We start from the raw sequence: 19,402 nt of genomic DNA, 5'->3' as shown, positions 1-19,402 counted from the left end.
CCAGATGCTCAGTGGCCAAGTCGCTGGTGAAGATTCGATTCTAGAGGGTTCCAGTGCCTCGCCTAGCTGCACATGCCAGATGCTCAGTGGCCAAGTCGCTGGTGAAACTTCGATTCTAGAGGGTTCCAGGGCCTCACCTAGCTGCATAGGCCATATGCTCATCGGCCAAATTGCTGGTGAAGCTTCGACACTAGAAGGTTTCAAGGCCTCGCCCAGCTGCATAGGCCAGATGCTCAGTGGCAAAGTCACGGGTGAAACTTCGACTCTAGAGGATTTCAGGGCCTCACCTAGCTGCACAGGTCCGATGCTCAGTGGCCTAGTCGCTGGCGAAGCTGCGACTCTAGAGGGTTTCAGGGCCTCGCCTAGCTGGATAGGCCAGATGCTCAGTGGTGAAGTCGCTAGTGAAGTTTTGACTCTAGAGGGTTCCAGGACCTCACCTAGCTGCACAGGCCAGATGCTCAGTGGCCAAGTCGCTGGTGAAGCTTTGACTCTAGACGGTGCCAGGGCTTCACCTAGCTGCATAGGCCAGATGCTCAGTGGCCAAGTCGCTCGTGAAACTTCATCTCTAGAGGGTTTCAGGGCCTCGCCTAGCTGCATAGGCCAGATGCTCAGTGGCAAAGTCAGGGGTGAAACTTCGACTTTAGAGGGTTTCAGAGCCTCACCTAGTTGCACAGGCCAGATGCTCAGTGGCCAAGTCACTGGTAAAGCTTCGACTCTAGAGGGTTCTAGAGCCTCGCCTAGCTGCATAGGCTAGATGCTCATCGGCCAAGTCGCTGGTGAAGCTTCGACTCTAGAGGGTTCCAGGGCCTCGCCTAGCTGGATAGGCCAGATGCTCAGTGGTGAAGTCGCTGGTGAAGCTTCGTCTCTAGAGGGTTTCAGGGCCTCGCCTAGCTGCACAGGCCAGATGCTCAGTGGCCAAGTTGCTGGTGAAACTTCGACTCTAGAGGGTTCTAGGGCCTCGCCTAGCTGCATAGGCTAGATGCTCATCAGCCAAGTCGCTGGTGAAGCTTCGACACTAGAGGGTTCCAGGGCCTCGCCTAGCTGGATAGGCCAGATGCTCAGTGATGAAGTCGCTGGTGAAGCTTCGACTCTAGAGGGTTTCAGGGCCTCGCCTAGCTGGATAGGCCAGATGCTCAGTGGTGAAGTCGCTGGTGAAGCTTCGACTCTAGAGGGTTTCAGGGCCTCGCCAAGCTGGATAGGCCAGATGCTCAGTCGTGAAGTCGCTGGTGAAGCTTCGATTCTAGAGGGTTTCAGGGCCTCACCCAGCTGCACAGGCCAGCTGCTCAGTGGCCAAGTCGCTGGTGAAGCTTCGACTCTAGAGGGTTTTAGGACCTCACATAGCTGCACAGGCCAGATGCTCAGTGGCAAAGTCACGGGTGAAACTTCGACTCTAGAGGGTTTCAGGGACTCACCTAGCTGTACAGGTCAGATGCTCAGTAGCCTAGTTGCTGGCGAAGCTTCAACTCTGGAGAGGTTCAGGGCTTCGCCCAGCAGACAGGCCATATGTTCAGTGGCCAAGTCGCTGGTGAAGCTTCGACTCTAGAGGGTTTCAGGGCCTCGCCTAGCTGCACAGGCCAGATGCTCAGTGGTGAAGTCGCTGGTGAAGCTTCGACTCTAGAGGGTTTCAGGGCCTCGCCTAGCTGCATAGGCTAGATGCTCATCGGCCAAGTCGCTGGTGAAGCTTCGACTCTAGAGGGTTCCAGGGCCTCGCCTAGCTGGATAGGCCAGATGCTCAGTGGTGAAGTCGCTGGTGAAGCTTCGACTCTAGAGGGTTTCAGGGCCTCGCCTAGCTGCACAGGCCAGATGCTCAGTGGCCAAGTCGCTGTTGAAGCTTCGACTCTAGACGGTTCTAGGGCCTCGCCTAGCTGCACAGGCTAGATGATCATCGGCCAAGTCGCTGGTGAAGCTTCGACTCGAGGGTTCCAGGGCCTCGCCTAGCTGGATAGGCCAGATGCTCAGTGGTGAAGTCGCTGGTGAAGCTTCGACTCTAGAGGGTTTCAGGGCCTCGCCTAGCTGGATAGGCCAGATGCTCAGTGGTGAAGTCGCTGGTGAAGCTTCGACTCTAGAGGGTTTCAGGGCTTCGCCTAGCTGGATAGGCCAGATGCTCAGTGGTGAAGTCGCTGGTGAAGATTCGATTCTAGAGGGTTTTAGGGCCTCGCCTAGCTGCACAGGCCAGATGCTCGGTGGCCAAGTTGCTGGTGATGCTTCGACTCTAGAGGGTTTCAACGCCTCACCTGGCTGCACAGGCCAGATGCTCGGTGGCCAAGTCGCTGGTGAAGCTTTGACTCTAGAGGGCTCCAGGGCCTCACCTAGTTGCACAGGCCAGATGCTCGGTGGCCAAGTCGCTGGTGAAGCTTTGACTCTAGAGGGTTCCAGGGCCTCACCTAGCTGCACAGGCCAGATGCTCAGTGGCCAAGTCGCTGGTGAAGATTCGATTCTAGAGGGTTCCAGCGCCTCGCCTAGCTGCACATGCCAGATGCTCAGTGGCCAAGTCGCTGGTGAAACTTCGATTCTAGAGGGTTCCAGGGCCTCACCTAGCTGCATAGGCCATATGCTCATCGGCCAAATTGCTGGTGAAGCTTCGACACTAGAAGGTTTCAAGGCCTCGCCCAGCTGCATAGGCCAGATGCTCAGTGGCAAAGTCACGGGTGAAACTTCGACTCTAGAGGATTTCAGGGCCTCACCTAGCTGCACAGGTCCGATGCTCAGTGGCCTAGTCGCTGGCGAAGCTGCGACTCTAGAGGGTTTCAGGGCCTCGCCTAGCTGGATAGGCCAGATGCTCAGTGGTGAAGTCGCTAGTGAAGTTTTGACTCTAGAGGGTTCCAGGACCTCACCTAGCTGCACAGGCCAGATGCTCGGTGGCCAAGTCGCTGGTGAAGCTTTGACTCTAGACGGTGCCAGGGCTTCACCTAGCTGCATAGGCCAGATGCTCAGTGGCCAAGTCGCTCGTGAAACTTCATCTCTAGAGGGTTTCAGGGCCTCGCCTAGCTGCATAGGCCAGATGCTCAGTGGCAAAGTCAGGGGTGAAACTTCGACTTTAGAGGGTTTCAGAGCCTCACCTAGTTGCACAGGCCAGATGCTCAGTGGCCAAGGTGCTGGTGAAGCTTCGACTCTAGAGCGTTCCAGGGCCTTGCCTAGCTGCACAGGCCAGATGCTCAGTGGCCAAGTCGCTGGTGAAGATTCGATTCTAGAGGGTTCCAGCACCTCGCCTAGCTGCACATGCCAGATGCTTAGTGGCCAAGTCGCTGGTGAAGCTTCGATTCTAGAGGGTTCCAGTGCCTCGCCTAGCTGCATAGGCCATATGCTCATCGGCCAAATTGCTGGTGAAGCTTCGACACTAGAAGGTTTCAAGGCCTCGCCCAGCTGCATAGGCCAGATGCTCAGTGGCGAAGTCACGAGTGAAACTTCGACTCTAGAGGATTTCAGGACCTCACCTAGCTGCACAGGTTCGATGCTCAGTGGCCTAGTCGCTGGAGAAGCTGCGACTCTGTTGCGGTTCAAGGCTTCGCCTAGCAGACAGGCCATATGCTCAGTGGCCAAGTCGCTGGTGAAGCTTTGACTCTAGAGGGTTCCAGGGCCTCACCTAGCTGCACAGGCCAGATGCTCGATGGCCAAGTCGCTGGTGAAGCTTTGACTCTAGACGGTGCCAGGGCCTCACCTAGCTGCATAGGCCAGATGCTCAGTGGCCAAGTCGCTCGTGAAGCTTCATCTCTAGAGGGTTTCAGGGCCTCACCCAGCTGCACAGGCCAGATGCTCAGTGGCCAAGTCGCTGGTGAAGCTTCGACTCTAGAGGGTTTTAGGACCTCACATAGCTGCAGAGGCCAGATGCTCAGCGGCAAAGTCTCTGGGGAAGCTTCGACACTAGAGGGTTTCAGGGCCTCGCCTAGCTGCATAGGCCAGATGCTCAGTGGCAAAGTCACGGGTGAAACTTCGACTCTAGAGGGTTCCAGGGACTCGCCTATCTGGATAGGCCAGATGCTCAGTGGTGAAGTCGCTGGTGAAGCTTCGACTCTAGAGGGTTTCAGGGCCTCGCCTAGCTGCACAGGCCAGATGCTCAGAGGCCAAGTCGCTGGTGAAGCTTCGAAACTAGAGGGTTTCTAGGGCCTCGCCTAGCTGGATAGGCCAGATGCTCAGTGATGAAGTCGCCGGTGAAGCTTCGACTCTAGAGGGTTTCAGGGCCTCGCCTAGCTGGATAGGCCAGATGCTCAGTGGTGAAGTCGCTGGTGAAGCTTCGACTCTAGAGGGTTTCAGGGCCTCGCCTAGCTGGATAGGTCAGATGCTCAGTCGTGAAGTCGCTGGTGAAGCTTTGACTCTAGAGGGTTACAGGACCTCACCTAGCTGCACAGGCCAGATGCTCGGTGGCCAAGTCATTGGTGAAGCTGTGACTCTGGTGGGGTTCAGGGCTTCGCCTAGCATACAGGCCATATGCTCAGTGGCAAAGTCACTGGTGAAGCTTCGACTCTAGAGGGTTTCAGGGCCTCGCCTAGCTGGATAGGCCAGATGCTCAGGTGTGACGTCACTGGTGAAGCTTTGACTCTAGAGGGTTCCAGGACCTCACCTAGCTGCACAGGCCAGATGCTCGGTGGCCAAGTCGCTGGTGAAGCTTTGACTCTAGAGGGTTCCAGGGCCTCACCTAGCTGCACAGGCCAGATGTTCGGTGGCCAAGTCGCTGGTGAAGCTTTGACTCTAGAGGGTGCCAGGGCCTCACCTAGCTGCATAGGCCAGATGCTCAGTGGCCAAGTCGCTTGTGAAGCTTCATCTCTAGAGGGTTTCAGGGCCTCACCCAACTGCACAGGCCAGATGCTCAGTGGCCAAGTCGCTGGTGAAGCTTCGACTCTAGAGGGTTTTAGGACCTCACATAGCTGCACAGGCCAGATGCTCAGCGGCAAAGTCTCTGGGGAAGCTTCGACACTATAGGGTTTCAGGGCCTCGCCTATCTGCATAGGCCAGATGCTCAGTGGCAAAGTCACGGGTGAAACTTTGACTTTAGAGGATTTCAGAGCCTCACCTAGTTGCACTGGCCAGATGCTCAGTGGCCAAGGTGCTGGTGAAGCTTTGACTCTAGAGGGTTCCAGGGCCTCGCCTAGCTGCATAGGCCATATGCTCATCGGCCAAATTGCTGGTGAAGCTTCGACACTAGAAGGTTTCAGGGCCTCGCCTAGCTGCACAGGCCAGATGCTCAGCGGCAAAGTCTCTGGGGAAGCTTCGACACTAGAGGGTTTCAGGGCCTCACCTAGCTGCATAGGCCAGATGCTCAGTGGCCAAGTCGCTTGTGAAGCTTCATCTCTAGAGGGTTTCAGGGCCTCACCCAGCTGCACAGGCCAGATGCTCAGTGGCCAAGTCACTGGTGAAGCTTCGACTCTAGAGGGTTCTAGGGCCTCGCTTAGCTGCATAGGCTAGATGCTCATCGGCCAAGTCGCTGGTGAAGCTTCGACACTAGATGGTTCCAGGGCCTCGCCTAGCTGGATAGGCCAGATGCTCAGTGATGAAGTTGCTGGTGAAGCTTCGACTCTAGAGGGTTTCAGGGCCTCGACTAGCTGGGTAGGCCAGATGCTCAGTGGTGAAGTCACTGGTGAAGCTTCGACTCTAGAGGGTTTCAGGGCCTCGCCTAGCTGGATATGCCAGATGCTCAGTCATGAAGTCGCTGGTGAAGCTTCGATTCTAGAGGGTTTCAGGGCCTCACCTAGCTGCACAGGCCAGATGCTCAGTGGCCAAATCGCTGGTGAAGCTTCGACTCTAGAGGGTTTTAGGACCTCACATAGCTGCACAGGCCAGATGCTCAGCGGCAAAGTCGCTGGGGAAGCTTCGACACTAGAGGGTTTCAGGGCCTCAACTAGCTGCATAGGCCAGATGCTCATCGGCCAAGTTGCTGGTGAAGCTTCGACACTGGAGAGTTTCAGGGCCTCGCCTAGCTGCATAGGCCAGATGCTCAGTGGCAAAGTCACGGGTGAAACTTTGACTTTAGAGGGTTTCAGAGCCTCACCTAGTTGCACAGGTCAGATGCTCAGTGGCCAAGGTGCTGGTGAAGCTTTGACTCTAGAGGGTTCCAGGGCCTCGCCTAGCTGCATAGGCCGCATCCTCATCGGCCAAATTGCTGGTGAAGTTTCGACACTAGAAGGTTTCAGGGCCTCGCCTAGCTGCAAAGGCCAGATGCTCAGTGGCAAAGTCACAGGTGAAACTTCGACTCTAGAGGGTTTCAGGGCCTCACCTAGCTGCACAGGTCAGATGCTCAGTAGCCTAGTCGCTGGCGAAGCTTCAACTCTGGAGGGTTTCAGGGCCTCAACTAGCTGCATAGGCCAGATGCTCATCGGCCAAGTTGCTGATGAAGCTTCGACACTGGAGAGTTTCAGGGCCTCGCCTAGCTGCATAGGCCAGATGCTCAGTGGCAAAGTCACGAGTGAAACTTTGACTTTAGAGGGTTTCAGAGCCTCACCTAGTTGCACAGGTCAGATGCTCAGTGGCCAAGGTGCTGGTGAAGCTTTGACTCTAGAGGGTTCCAGGGCCTCGCCTAGCTGCATAGGCCATATGCTCATCGGCCAAATTGCTGGTGAAGCTTCGACACTAGAAGGATTCAGGGCCTCGCCTAGCTGCACAGGCCAGATGCTCAGCGGCAAAGTCTCTGGGGAAGCTTCGACACTAGAGGGTTTCAGGGCCTAACCTAGCTGCATAGGCCAGATGCTCAGTGGCCAAGTCGCTTGTGAAGCTTCATCTCTAGAGGGTTTCAGGTCCTCACCCAGCTGCACAGGCCAGATGCTCAGTGGCCAAGTCACTGGTGAAGCTTCGACTCTAGAGGGTTCTAGGGCCTCGCTTAGCTGCATAGGCTAAATGCTCATCGGCCAAGTCGCTGGTGAAGCTTCGACACTAGAGGGTTCCAGGGCCTCGCCTAGCTGGATAGGCCAGATGCTCAGTGATGAAGTTGCTGGTGAAGCTTCGACTCTAGAGGGTTTCAGGGCCTCGCCTAGCTGGGTAGGCCAGATGCTCAGTGGTGAAGTCACTGGTGAAGCTTCGACTCTAGAGGGTTTCAGGGCCTCGCCTAGCTGGATATGCCAGATGCTCAGTCATGAAGTCCCTGGTGAACCTTCGATTCTAGAGGGTTTCAGGGCCTCACCCAGCTGCACAGGCCAGATGCTCAGTGGCCAAATCGCTGGTGAAGCTTCGACTCTAGAGGGTTTTAGGACCTCACATAGCTGCACAGGCCAGATGCTCAGCGGCAAAGTCGCTGGGGAAGCTTCGACACTAGAGGGTTTCAGGGCCTCAACTAGCTGCATAGGCCAGATGCTCATCGGCCAAGTTGCTGGTGAAGCTTCGACACTGGAGAGTTTCAGGGCCTCGCCTAGCTGCATAGGCCAGATGCTCAGTGGCAAAGTCACGGGTGAAACTTTGACTTTAGAGGGTTTCAGAGCCTCACCTAGTTGCACAGGTCAGATGCTCAGTGGCCAAGGTGCTGGTGAAGCTTTGACTCTAGAGGGTTCCAGGGCCTCGCCTAGCTGCATAGGCCACATGCTCATCGGCCAAATTGCTGGTGAAGTTTCGACACTAGAAGGTTTCAGGGCCTCGCCTAGCTGCATAGGCCAGATGCTCAGTGGCAAAGTCACAGGTGAAACTTCGACTCTAGAGGGTTTCAGGGCCTCACCTAGCTGCACAGGTCAGATGCTCAGTAGCCTAGTCGCTGGCGAAGCTTCAACTCTGGAGGGGTTCAGGGCTTCGCCTAGCAGACAGGCCATATGCTTAGTGGCCAAGTCGCTGGTGAAGCTTCGACTCTAGAGGGTTTCAGGGCCTCATCTAGCTGGATAGGCCAGATGCTCAGTGGTGAAGTCGCTGGTGAAGCTTCGACTGTAGAGGGTTTCAGGGCCTCGCCTAGCTGCACAGGCCAGATGCTCAGTGGCCAAGTCGCTGGTGAAGCTTCGACTCTAGAGGGTTCTAGGGCCTCGCCTAGCTGCATAGGCTAGATGAACATCGGCCAAGTCGCTCGTGAAGCTTCGACTCTAGAGGGTTCCAGGGCCTCACCTAGCTGGATAGGCCAGATGCTCAGTGGTGAAGTCGCTGGTGAAGCTTCGACTCTAGAGGGTTTCAGGGCCTCGCCTAGCTGCACAGGCCAGATGCCCAGTGGCCAAGTGTCTGGTGAAGCTTCGACTCTAGAGGGTTCTAGGGCCTCGCCTAGCTGCATAGGCTAGATGATCATCGGCCAAGTCGCTGGTGAAGCTTCGACTCTAGAGGGTTCCAGGGCCTCGCCTAGCTGGATAGGCCAGATGCTCAGTGGTGAAGTCGCTGGTGAAGCTTCGACTCTAGAGGGTTTCAGGGCCTCGCTTAGCTGGATAGGCCAGATGCTCAGTGGTGAAGTCGCTGGTGAAGATTCGATTCTAGAGGGTTTTAGGGCCTTGCCTAGCTGCACAGGCCAGATGCCCGGTGGCCAAGTGGCTGGTGATGCTTCGACTCTAGAGGGTTTCAACGGCTCGCCTGGCTGCACAAGCCAGATGCTCAGTGGGCAAGTCGCTGGTGAAGCTTTGACTCTAGAGGGTTTCAGGGCCTCACCCAGCTGCACAGGCCAGATGCTCAGTGGCCAAGTCGCTTTTGAAGCTTCGACACAAGAGGGTTCGGGGCCCCGCCCAGCGGCACAGACCAGATGCTCAATGGCCAAGTCGCTGGTAAAGCTTCGACGCAAGAGGGTTCTAGGGCCTCGCCTAGCTGCACAGGCCAGATGCTTAGTGGCCAAGTCGCTGGTGAACCTTCAACTCTAGAGGGTTTCAGGGCCTCGCCTAGCTACACAGACCAGATGCTCAGTGGCCAAGTCACTGATGAAGCTTCGACTCTAGAGGGTTCCAGGTCCTCTCCTTGCTGCACAGGCCAGATGCTCAGTGGGCAAGTCATTGGTGAAGCTTCGACTCTAGAGGGTCCAAGGATCTCGCCTAGCTGCACAGGCCAGATGCTCAGTGGTCAAGTCGCTGGTGAAGCTTCGACTCTAGAGCGTTCCAGGGCCTTGCCTAGCTGCACAGGCCAGATGCTCGGTGGCCAAGTCGCTGGTGAAGCTTCGACTCTAGAGGGTTCCAGGGCCTCACCTAGCTGCACAGGCCAGATGCTCGGTGGCCAAGTCGCTGGTGAAGCTTTGACTCTAGAGGGTTCCAGGGCCTCACCTAGCTGCAATGGCCAGATGCTCGGTGGCCAAGTCGCTGGTGAATATTCGATTCTAGAGGGTTCCAGCGCCTCGCCTAGCTGCACATGCCAGATGCTCAGTGGCCAAGTCGCAGGTGAAGCTTCGATTCTAGAGGGTTTCAGGGCCTCGCCTAGCTGCATAGGCCAGATGCTCATTGGCCAAGTTGCTGGTGAAGCTTCGACTCTCGAGGGTTTCAGGGCCTCACCAAGCTGCACAGGCCAGATGCTCAGTGGCCAAGTCCCTGGTGAAGCTTTGACTCTAGAGGGTTCCAGGGCCTCACCTAGCTGCACAGGCCAGATGCTCAGTGGCCAAGTCATTGGTGAAGCTTCGACTCTAGAGGGTACCAGGGCCTCACCTAGCTGCATAGGCCAAATGCTCAGGGGCCAGGTCGCTCGTGAAGCTTCATCTCTATAGGGTTTCAGGGCCTCACCCAGCTTCACAGGCCAGATGCTCAGTGGCCAAATCACTGGTGAAGCTTTGACTCTAGAGGGTTTTAGAACCTCGCATAGCTGCACAGGCCAGATGCTCAGCCGCAAAGTCGCTGGGGAAGCTTCGACACTGGAGGGTTTCAGGGCCTCACCTAGCTGCATAGGCCAGATGCTCTTCGACCAAGTCGCTGGTGAAGCTTTGACACTAGAGGGTTTCAGGGCCTCGCCTAGCTGCATAGGCCAGATGCTCAGTGGCAAAGTCACGGGTGAAACTTCGCTTTAGAGTGTTTCAGAGCCTCACCTAGTTGCACAGGCCAGATGCTCAGTGGCCAAGGTGCTGGTCAAGCTTCGTCTTTAGAGGGTTCCAGGGCCTCACCTAGCTGCACAGGCCAGATGCTCAGTGGCCAAGTCGCTGGTGAAGCTTCGACTCTAGAGGGTTCCAGGGCCTCGCCTAGCTGCATAGGCCATATGCTCATCTGCCAAATTGCTGGTGAAGCTTCGACACTAGAAGGTTTCAAGGCCTCGCCCAGCTGCATAGGCCAGATGCTCAGTGGCGAAGTCACGGGTGAAACTTCGACTCTAGAGGGTTTCAGGGCCTCACCTAGCTGCACAGGTCCGATGCTCAGTGGCCTAGTCGCTGGCGAAGCTGCGACTCTGGTGGGGTTCAGGGCTTTGCCTAGCAGACAGGCTATATGCTCAGTGGCCAAGTCACTGGTGAAGCTTCGACTCTAGAGGGTTTCAGGGCCTTGCCTTGCTGGATAGGCCAGATGCTCAGTGGTGAAGTCGCTGGTGAAGCTTTGACTCTAGAGGGTTCCAGGACCTCACCTAGCTGCACAGGTCAGATGCTCAGTAGCCTAGTCGCTGGCGAAGCTTCAACTCTGGAGGGGTTCAGGGCTTCGCCTAGCAGACAGGCCAGATGCTCAGTGGCCAAGTCGCTGGTGAAGCTTCGACTCTAGAGGGTTTCAGGGCCTCGTCTAGCTGGATAGGCCAGATGCTCAGTGGTGAAGTCGCTGGTGAAGCTTCGACTCTAGAGGGTTTCAGGGCCTCGCCTAGCTGCACAGGCCAGATGCTCAGTGGCCAAGTCGCTGGTGAAGCTTCGACTCTAGAGGGTTCTAGGGCCTCGCCTAGCTGCATAGGCTAGATGATCATCGGCCAAGTGGCTGGTGAAGCTTCGATTCTAGAGGGTTCCAGGGCCTCGCCTAGCTGGATAGGCCAGATGCTCAGCGGCAAAGTCGCTGGGGAAGCTTCGACACTAGAGGGTTTCAGGGCCTCAACTAGCTGCATAGGCCAGATGCTCATCGGCCAAGTTGCTGGTGAAGCTTCGACACTGGAGAGTTTCAGGGCCTCGCCTAGCTGCATAGGCCAGATGCTCAGTGGCAAAGTCACGGGTGAAACTTTGACTTTAGAGGGTTTCAGAGCCTCATCTAGTTGCACAGGTCAGATGCTCAGTGGCCAAGGTGCTGGTGAAGCTTTGACTCTAGAGGGTTCCAGGGCCTCGCCTAGCTGCATAGGCCATATGCTCATCGGCCAAATTGCTGGTGAAGTTTCGACACTGGAAGGTTTCAGGGCCTCGCCTAGCTGCATAGGCCAGATGCTCAGTGGCAAAGTCACAGGTGAAACTTCGACTCTAGAGGGTTTCAGGGCCTCACCTAGCTGCACAGGTCAGATGCTCAGTAGCCTAGTCGCTGGCGAAGCTTCAACTCTGGAGGGGTTCAGGGCTTCGCCTAGCAGACAGGCCATATGCTCAGTGGCCAAGTCGCTGGTGAAGCTTCGACTCTAGAGGGTTTCAGGGCCTCGTCTAGCTGGATAGGCCAGATGCTCAGTGGTGAAGTCGCTGGTGAAGCTTCGACTGTAGAGGGTTTCAGGGCCTCGCCTAGCTGCACAGGCCAGATGCTCAGTGGCCAAGTCGCTGGTGAAGCTTCGACTCTAGAGGGTTCTAGGGCCTCGCCTAGCTGCATAGGCTAGATGATCATCGGCCAAGTGGCTGGTGAAGCTTCGATTCTAGAGGGTTCCAGGGCCTCGCCTAGCTGGATAGGCCAGATGCTCAGCGGCAAAGTCGCTGGGGAAGCTTCGACACTAGAGGGTTTCAGGGCCTCAACTAGCTGCACAGGCCAGATGCTCATCGGCCAAGTTGCTGGTGAAGCTTCGACACTGGAGAGTTTCAGGGCCTCGCCTAGCTGCATAGGCCAGATGCTCAGTGGCAAAGTCACGGGTGAAACTTTGACTTTAGAGGGTTTCAGAGCCTCATCTAGTTGCACAGGTCAGATGCTCAGTGGCCAAGGTGCTGGTGAAGCTTTGACTCTAGAGGGTTCCAGGGCCTCGCCTAGCTGCATAGGCCATATGCTCATCGGCCAAATTGCTGGTGAAGTTTCGACACTAGAAGGTTTCTGGGCCTCGCCTAGCTGCATAGGCCAGATGCTCAGTGGCAAAGTCACAGGTGAAACTTCGACTCTAGAGGGTTTCAGGGCCTCACCTAGCTGCACAGGTCAGATGCTCAGTAGCCTAGTCGCTGGCGAAGTTTCAACTCTGGAGGGGTTCAGGGCTTCGCCTAGCAGACAGGCCATATGCTCAGTGGCCAAGTCGCTGGTGAAGCTTCGACTCTAGAGGGTTTCAGGGCCTCGTCTAGCTGGATAGGCCAGATGCTCAGTGGTGAAGTCGCTGGTGAAGCTTCGACTGTAGAGGGTTTCAGGGCCTCGCCTAGCTGCACAGGCCAGATGCTCAGTGGCCAAGTCGCTGGTGAAGCTTCGACTCTAGAGGGTTCTAGGGCCTCGCCTAGCTGCATAGGCTAGATGATCATCGGCCAAGTCGCTGGTGAAGCTTCGACTCTAGAGGGTTCCAGGGCCTCACCTAGCTGGATAGGCCAGATGCTCAGTGGTGAAGTCGCTGGTGAAGCTTCGACTCTAGAGGGTTTCAGGGCCTCGCCTAGCTGCACAGGCCAGATGCCCAGTGGCCAAGTGTCTGGTGAAGCTTCGATTCTAGAGGGTTCTAGGGCCTCGCCTAGCTGCATAGGCTAGATGATCATCGGCCAAGTCGCTGGTGAAGCTTCGACTCTAGAGGGTTCCAGGGCCTCGCCTAGCTGGATAGGCCAGATGCTCAGTGGTGAAGTCGCTGGTGAAGCTTCGACTCTAGAGGGTTTCAGGGCCTCGCTTAGCTGGCCAGATGCTCAGTGGTGAAGTCGCTGGTGAAGATTCGATTCTAGAGGGTTTTAGGGCCTTGCCTAGCTGCACAGGCCAGATGCCCGGTGGCCAAGTGGCTGGTGATGCTTCGACTCTAGAGGGTTTCAACGGCTCGCCTGGCTGCACAAGCCAGATGTTCAGTGGGCAAGTCGTTGGTGAAGCTTTGACTCTAGAGGGTTTCAGGGCCTCACCCAGCTGCACAGGCCAGATGCTCAGTGGCCAAGTCGCTTTTGAAGCTTCGACACAAGAGGGTTCGGGGCCTCGCCCAGCGGCACAGACCAGATGCTCAATGGCCAAGTCGCTGGTAAAGCTTTGACGCAAGAGGGTTCTAGGGCCTCGCCTAGCTGCACAGGCCAGATGCTTAGTGGCCAAGTCGCTGGTGAACCTTCAACTCTAGAGGGTTTCAGGGCCTCGCCTAGCTACACAGACCAGATGCTCAGTGGCCAAGTCGCTGATGAAGCTTCGACTCTAGAGGGTTCCAGGTCCTCTCCTTGCTGCACAGGCCAGATGCTCAGTGGGCAAGTCATTGGTGAAGCTTTGACGCTAGAGGGTTCCATGGCCTCACCTAGCTGTACAGGCCAGATGCTCAGTAGCCAAGTTGCTTGTGAAGCTTCGACTCTAGAGGGTTCCAGGGCCTCGCCCAGCTGCACAGGCCAGATGCTCAGTGGCTAAATCGCTGGTGAAGCTTCGACTCTAGAGGGTTCAAGGATCTCGCCTAGCTGCACAGGCCAGATGCTCAGTGGTCAAGTCGCTGGTGAAGCTTCGACTCTAGAGCGTTCCAGGGCCTTGCCTAGCTGCACAGGCCAGATGCTCGGTGGCCAAGTCGCTGGTGAAGCTTCGACTCTAGAGAGTTCCAGGGCCTCACCTAGCTGCACAGGCCAGATGCCCGGTGGCCAAGTCGCTGGTGAAGCTTTGACTCTAGAGGGTTCCAGGGCTTCACCTAGCTGCAATGGCCAGATGCTCGGTGGCCAAGTCGCTGGTGAAGATTCGATTCTAGAGGGTTCCAGCGCCTCGCCTAGCTGCACATGCCAGATGCTCAGTGGCCAAGTCGCTGGTGAAGCTTTGATTCTAGAGGGTTTCAGGGCCTCGCCTAGCTGCATAGGCCAGATGCTCATTGGCCAAGTTGCTGGTGAAGCTTCAACTCTCGAGGGTTTCAGGGCCTCACCTAGCTGCACAGGCCAGATGCTCAGTGGCCAAGTCCCTGGTGAAGCTTTGACTCTAGAGGGTTCCAGGGCCTCACCTAGCTGCACAGGCCAGATGCTCAGTGGCCAAGTCATTGGTGAAGCTTCGACTCTAGAGGGTACCAGGGCCACACCTAGCTGCATAGGCCAAATGCTCAGTGGCCAGGTCGCTCGTGAAGCTTCATCTCTATAGGGTTTCAGGGCCTCACCCAGCTTCACTGGCCAGATGCTCAGTGGCCAAATCGCTGGTGAAGCTTCGACTCTAGAGGGTTTTAGAACCTCGCATAGCTGCACAGGCCAGATGCTCAGCCGCAAAGTCGCTGGGGAAGCTTTGATTCTAGAGGGTTTCAGGGCCTCATCCAGCTGCACAGGCCAGATGCTCAGTGGCCAAATCGCTGGTGAAGCTTCGACACTAGAGGGTTTCAGGGCCTCACCTAGCTGCATAGGCCAGATGCTCTTCGACCAAGTCGCTGGTGAAGCTTTGACACTAGAGGGTTTCAGGGCCTCGCCTAGCTGCATAGGCCAGATGCTCTTCGACCAAGTCGCTGGTGAAGCTTTGACACTAGAGGGTTTCAGGGCCTCGCCTAGCTGCATAGGCCAGATGCTCAGTGGCAAAGTCACGGGTGAAACTTCGCTTTAGAGGGTTTCAGAGCCTCACCTAGTTGCACAGGCCAGATGCTCAGTGGCCAAGGTGCTGGTCAAGCTTCGACTTTAGAGGGTTCCAGGGCCTCACCTAGCTGCACAGGCCAGATGCTCAGTGGCCAAGTCGCTGGTGAAGCTTCGACTCTAGAGGGTTCCAGGGCCTCGCCTAGCTGCATAGGCCATATGCTCATCGGCCAAATTGCTGGTGAAGCTTCGACACTAGAAGGTTTCAAGGCCTCGCCAAGCTGCATAGGCCAGATGCTCAGTGGCGAAGTCACGGGTGAAACTTCGACTCTAGAGGGTTTCAGGGCCTCACCTAGCTGCACAGGTCCGATGCTCAGTGGCCTAGTCGCTGGCGAAGCTGCGACTCTGGTGGGGTTCAGGGCTTTGCCTAGCAGACAGGCTATATGCTCAGTGGCCAAGTCACTGGTGAAGCTTCGACTCTAGAGGGTTTCAGGGCCTTGCCTTGCTGGATAGGCCAGATGCTCAGTGGTGAAGTCTCTGGTGAAGCTTTGACTCTAGAGGGTTCCAGGACCTCACCTAGCTGCACAGGCCAGATGCTCGGTGGCCAAGTCGCTGGTGAAGCTTTGACTCTAGAGGGTTCCAGGGCCTCACCTAGCTGCACAGGCCAGATGTTCGGTGCCCAAGTCGCTGGTGAAGCTTTGACTCTAGAGGGTGCCAGGGCCTCACCTAGCTGCATAGGCCAGATGCTCAGTGGCCAAGTCGCTTGTGAAGCTTCATCTCTAGAGGGTTTCAGGGCCTCACCCAGCTGCACAGGCCAGATGCTCAGTGGCCAGGTCGCTGGTGAAGCTTCGACTCTAGAGGGTTTTAGGACCTCACATAGCTGCACAGGCCAGATGCTCAGCGGAAAAGTCTCTGGGGAAGCTTCGACACTAGAGGGTTTCAGGGCCTCGCCTAGCTGCATAGGCCAGATGCTCAGTGGCAAAGTCACGGGTGAAACTTTGACTTTAGAGGGTTTCAGAGCCTCACCTAGTTGCACAGGCCAGATGCTCAGTGGCCAAGGTGCTGGTGAAGCTTTGACTCTAGAGGGTTCCAGGGCCTCGCCTAGCTGAATAGGCCATATGCTCATCGGCCAAATTGCTGGTGAAGCTTCGACACTAGAAGGTTTCAGGGCCTCGCCTAGCTGCACAGGCCAGATGCTCAGCAGCAAAGTCTTTGGGGAAGCTTCGACACTAGAGGGTTTCAGGGCCTCCCCTAGCTGCATAGGCCAGATGCTCAGTGGCCAAGTCGCTTGTGAAGCTTCATCTCTAGAGGGTTTCAGACCCTCACCCAGCTGCACAGGCCAGATGCTCAGTGGCCAAGTCACTGGTGAAGCTTCGACTCTAGAGGGTTCTAGGGCCTCGCTTAGCTGCATAGGCTAGATGCTCATCGGCCAAGTCGCTGGTGAAGCTTCGACACTAGAGGGTTCCAGGGCCTCGCCTAGCTGGATAGGCCAGATGCTCAGAGATGAAGTTGCTGGTGAAGCTTCGACTCTAGAGGGTTTCAGGGCCTCGCCTAGCTGGATAGGCCAGATGCTCAGTGGTGAAGTCGCTGGTGAAGCTTCGACTCTAGAGGGTTTCAGGGCCTCGCCTAGCTGGATATGCCAGATGCTCAGTCATGAAGTCGCTGGTGAAGCTTTGATTCTAGAGGGTTTCAGGGCCTCATCCAGCTGCACAGGCCAGATGCTCAGTGGCCAAATCGCTGGTGAAGCTTCGACACTAGAGGGTTTCAGGGCCTCTCCTAGCTGCATAGGCCAGATGCTCATCGGCCAAGTCGCTGGTGAAGCTTCGACACTGGAGAGTTTCAGGGCCTCTCCTAGCTGCCTAGGCCAGATGCTCAGTGGCAAAGTCACGGGTGAAACTTTGACTTTAGAGGGTTTCAGAGCCTCACCAAGTTGCACAGGCCAGATGCTCAGTGGCCAAGGTGCTGGTGAAGCTTTGACTCTAGAGGGTTCCAGGGCCTCGCCTAGCTGCATAGGCCATATGCTCATCGGCCAAATTGCTGGTGAAGCTTCGACACTAGAAGGTTTCAGGGCCTCGCCTAGCTGCATAGGCCAGATGCTCAGTGGCAAAGTCACGGGTGAAACTTCGACTCTAGAGGGTTTCAGGGCCTCACCTAGCTGCACAGGTCAGATGCTCAGTAGCCTAGTCGCTGGCGAAGCTTCAACTCTGGAGGGGTTCAGGGCTTCGCCTAGCAGACAGGCCAGATGCTCAGTGGCCAAGTCGCTGGTGAAGCTTCGACTCTAGAGGGTTTCAGGGCCTCGTCTAGCTGGATAGGCCAGATGCTCAGTGGTGAAGTCGCTGGTGAAGCTTCGACTCTAGAGGGTTTCAGGGCCTCGCCTAGCTGCACAGGCCAGATGCTCAGTGGCCAAGTCGCTGGTGAAGCTTCGACTCTAGAGGGTTCTAGGGCCTCGCCTAGCTGCATAGGCTAGATGATCATCGGCCAAGTGGCTGGTGAAGCTTCGATTCTAGAGGGTTCCAGGGCCTCGCCTAGCTGGATAGGCCAGATGCTCAGCGGCAAAGTCGCTGGGGAAGCTTCGACACTAGAGGGTTTCAGGGCCTCAACTAGCTGCATAGGCCAGATGCTCATCGGCCAAGTTGCTGGTGAAGCTTCGACACTGGAGAGTTTCAGGGCCTCGCCTAGCTGCATAGGCCAGATGCTCAGTGGCAAAGTCACGGGTGAAACTTTGACTTTAGAGGGTTTCAGAGCCTCATCTAGTTGCACAGGTCAGATGCTCAGTGGCCAAGGTGCTGGTGAAGCTTTGACTCTAGAGGGTTCCAGGGCCTCGCCTAGCTGCATAGGCCATATGCTCATCGGCCAAATTGCTGGTGAAGTTTCGACACTAGAAGGTTTCAGGGCCTCGCCTAGCTGCATAGGCCAGATGCTCAGTGGCAAAGTCACAGGTGAAACTTCGACTCTAGAGGGTTTCAGGGCCTCACCTAGCTGCACAGGTCAGATGCTCAGTAGCCTAGTCGCTGGCGAAGTTTCAACTCTGGAGGGGTTCAGGGCTTCGCCTAGCAGACAGGCCATATGCTCAGTGGCCAAGTCGCTGGTGAAGCTTCGACTCTAGAGGGTTTCAGGGCCTCGTCTAGCTGGATAGGACAGATGCTCAGTGGTGAAGTCGCTGGTGAAGCTTCGACTGTAGAGGGTTTCAGGGCCTCGCCTAGCTGCACAGGCCAGATGCTCAGTGGCAAGTCGCTGGTGAAGCTTCGACTCTAGAGGGTTCTAGGGCCTCGCCTAGCTGCATAGGCTAGATGATCATCGGCCAAGTCGCTGGTGAAGCTTCGACTCTAGAGGGTTCCAGGGCCTCACCTAGCTGGATAGGCCAGATGCTCAGTGGTGAAGTCGCTGGTGAAGCTTCGACTCTAGAGGGTTTCAGGGCCTCGCCTAGCTGCACAGGCCAGATGCCCAGTGGCCAAGTGTCTGGTGAAGCTTCGATTCTAGAGGGTTCTAGGGCCTCGCCTAGCTGCATAGGCTAGATGATCATCGGCCAAGTCGCTGGTGAAGCTTCGACTCTAGAGGGTTCCAGGGCCTCGCCTAGCTGGATAGGCCAGATGCTCAGTGGTGAAGTCGCTGGTGAAGCTTCGACTCTAGAGGGTTTCAGGGCCTCGCTTAGCTGGCCAGATGCTCAGTGGTGAAGTCGCTGGTGAAGATTCGATTCTAGAGGGTTTTAGGGCCTTGCCTAGCTGCACAGGCCAGATGCCCGGTGGCCAAGTGGCTGGTGATGCTTCGACTCTAGAGGGTTTCAACGGCTCGCCTGGCTGCACAAGCCAGATGTTCAGTGGGCAAGTCGTTGGTGAAGCTTTGACTCTAGAGGGTTTCAGGGCCTCACCCAGCTGCACAGGCCAGATGCTCAGTGGCCAAGTCGCTTTTGAAGCTTCGACACAAGAGGGTTCGGGGCCTCGCCCAGCGGCACAGACCAGATGCTCAATGGCCAAGTCGCTGGTAAAGCTTTGACGCAAGAGGGTTCTAGGGCCTCGCCTAGCTGCACAGGCCAGATGCTTAGTGGCCAAGTCGCTGGTGAACCTTCAACTCTAGAGGGTTTCAGGGCCTCGCCTAGCTACACAGACCAGATGCTCAGTGGCCAAGTCGCTGATGAAGCTTCGACTCTAGAGGGTTCCAGGTCCTCTCCTTGCTGCACAGGCCAGATGCTCAGTGGGCAAGTCATTGGTGAAGCTTTGACGCTAGAGGGTTCCATGGCCTCACCTAGCTGTACAGGCCAGATGCTCAGTAGCCAAGTTGCTTGTGAAGCTTCGACTCTAGAGGGTTCTAGGGCCTCGCCCAGCTGCACAGGCCAGATGCTCAGTGGCTAAGTCGCTGGTGAAGCTTCGACTCTAGAGGGTTCAAGGATCTCGCCTAGCTGCACAGGCCAGATGCTCAGTGGTCAAGTCGCTGGTGAAGCTTCGACTCTAGAGCGTTCCAGGGCCTTGCCTAGCTGCACAGGCCAGATGCTCGGTGGCCAAGTCGCTGGTGAAGCTTCGACTCTAGAGGGTTCCAGGGCCTCACCTAGCTGCACAGGCCAGCTGTCCGGTGGCCAAGTCGCTGGTGAAGCTTTGACTCTAGAGGGTTCCAGGGCTTCACCTAGCTGCAATGGCCAGATGCTCGGTGGCCAAGTCGCTGGTGAAGATTCGATTCTAGAGGCTTCCAGCGCCTCGCCTAGCTGCACATGCCAGATGCTCAGTGGCCAAGTCGCTGGTGAAGCTTCGATTCTAGAGGGTTTCAGGGCCTCGCCTAGCTGCATAGGCCAGATGCTCATTGGCCAAGTTGCTGGTGAAGCTTCAACTCTCGAGGGTTTCAGGGCCTCACCTAGCTGCACAGGCCAGA

Source organism: Ambystoma mexicanum, chromosome 13, assembly GCF_040938575.1.
Source record: "Ambystoma mexicanum isolate Mex_15411 chromosome 13, UKY_AmexF1_1, whole genome shotgun sequence".
Classification (NCBI taxonomy): Eukaryota; Metazoa; Chordata; class Amphibia; order Caudata; family Ambystomatidae; genus Ambystoma; species Ambystoma mexicanum.
The sequence above is the reverse complement of the archived record's forward strand: the minus strand, read 5'-3'. Positions refer to the sequence as shown.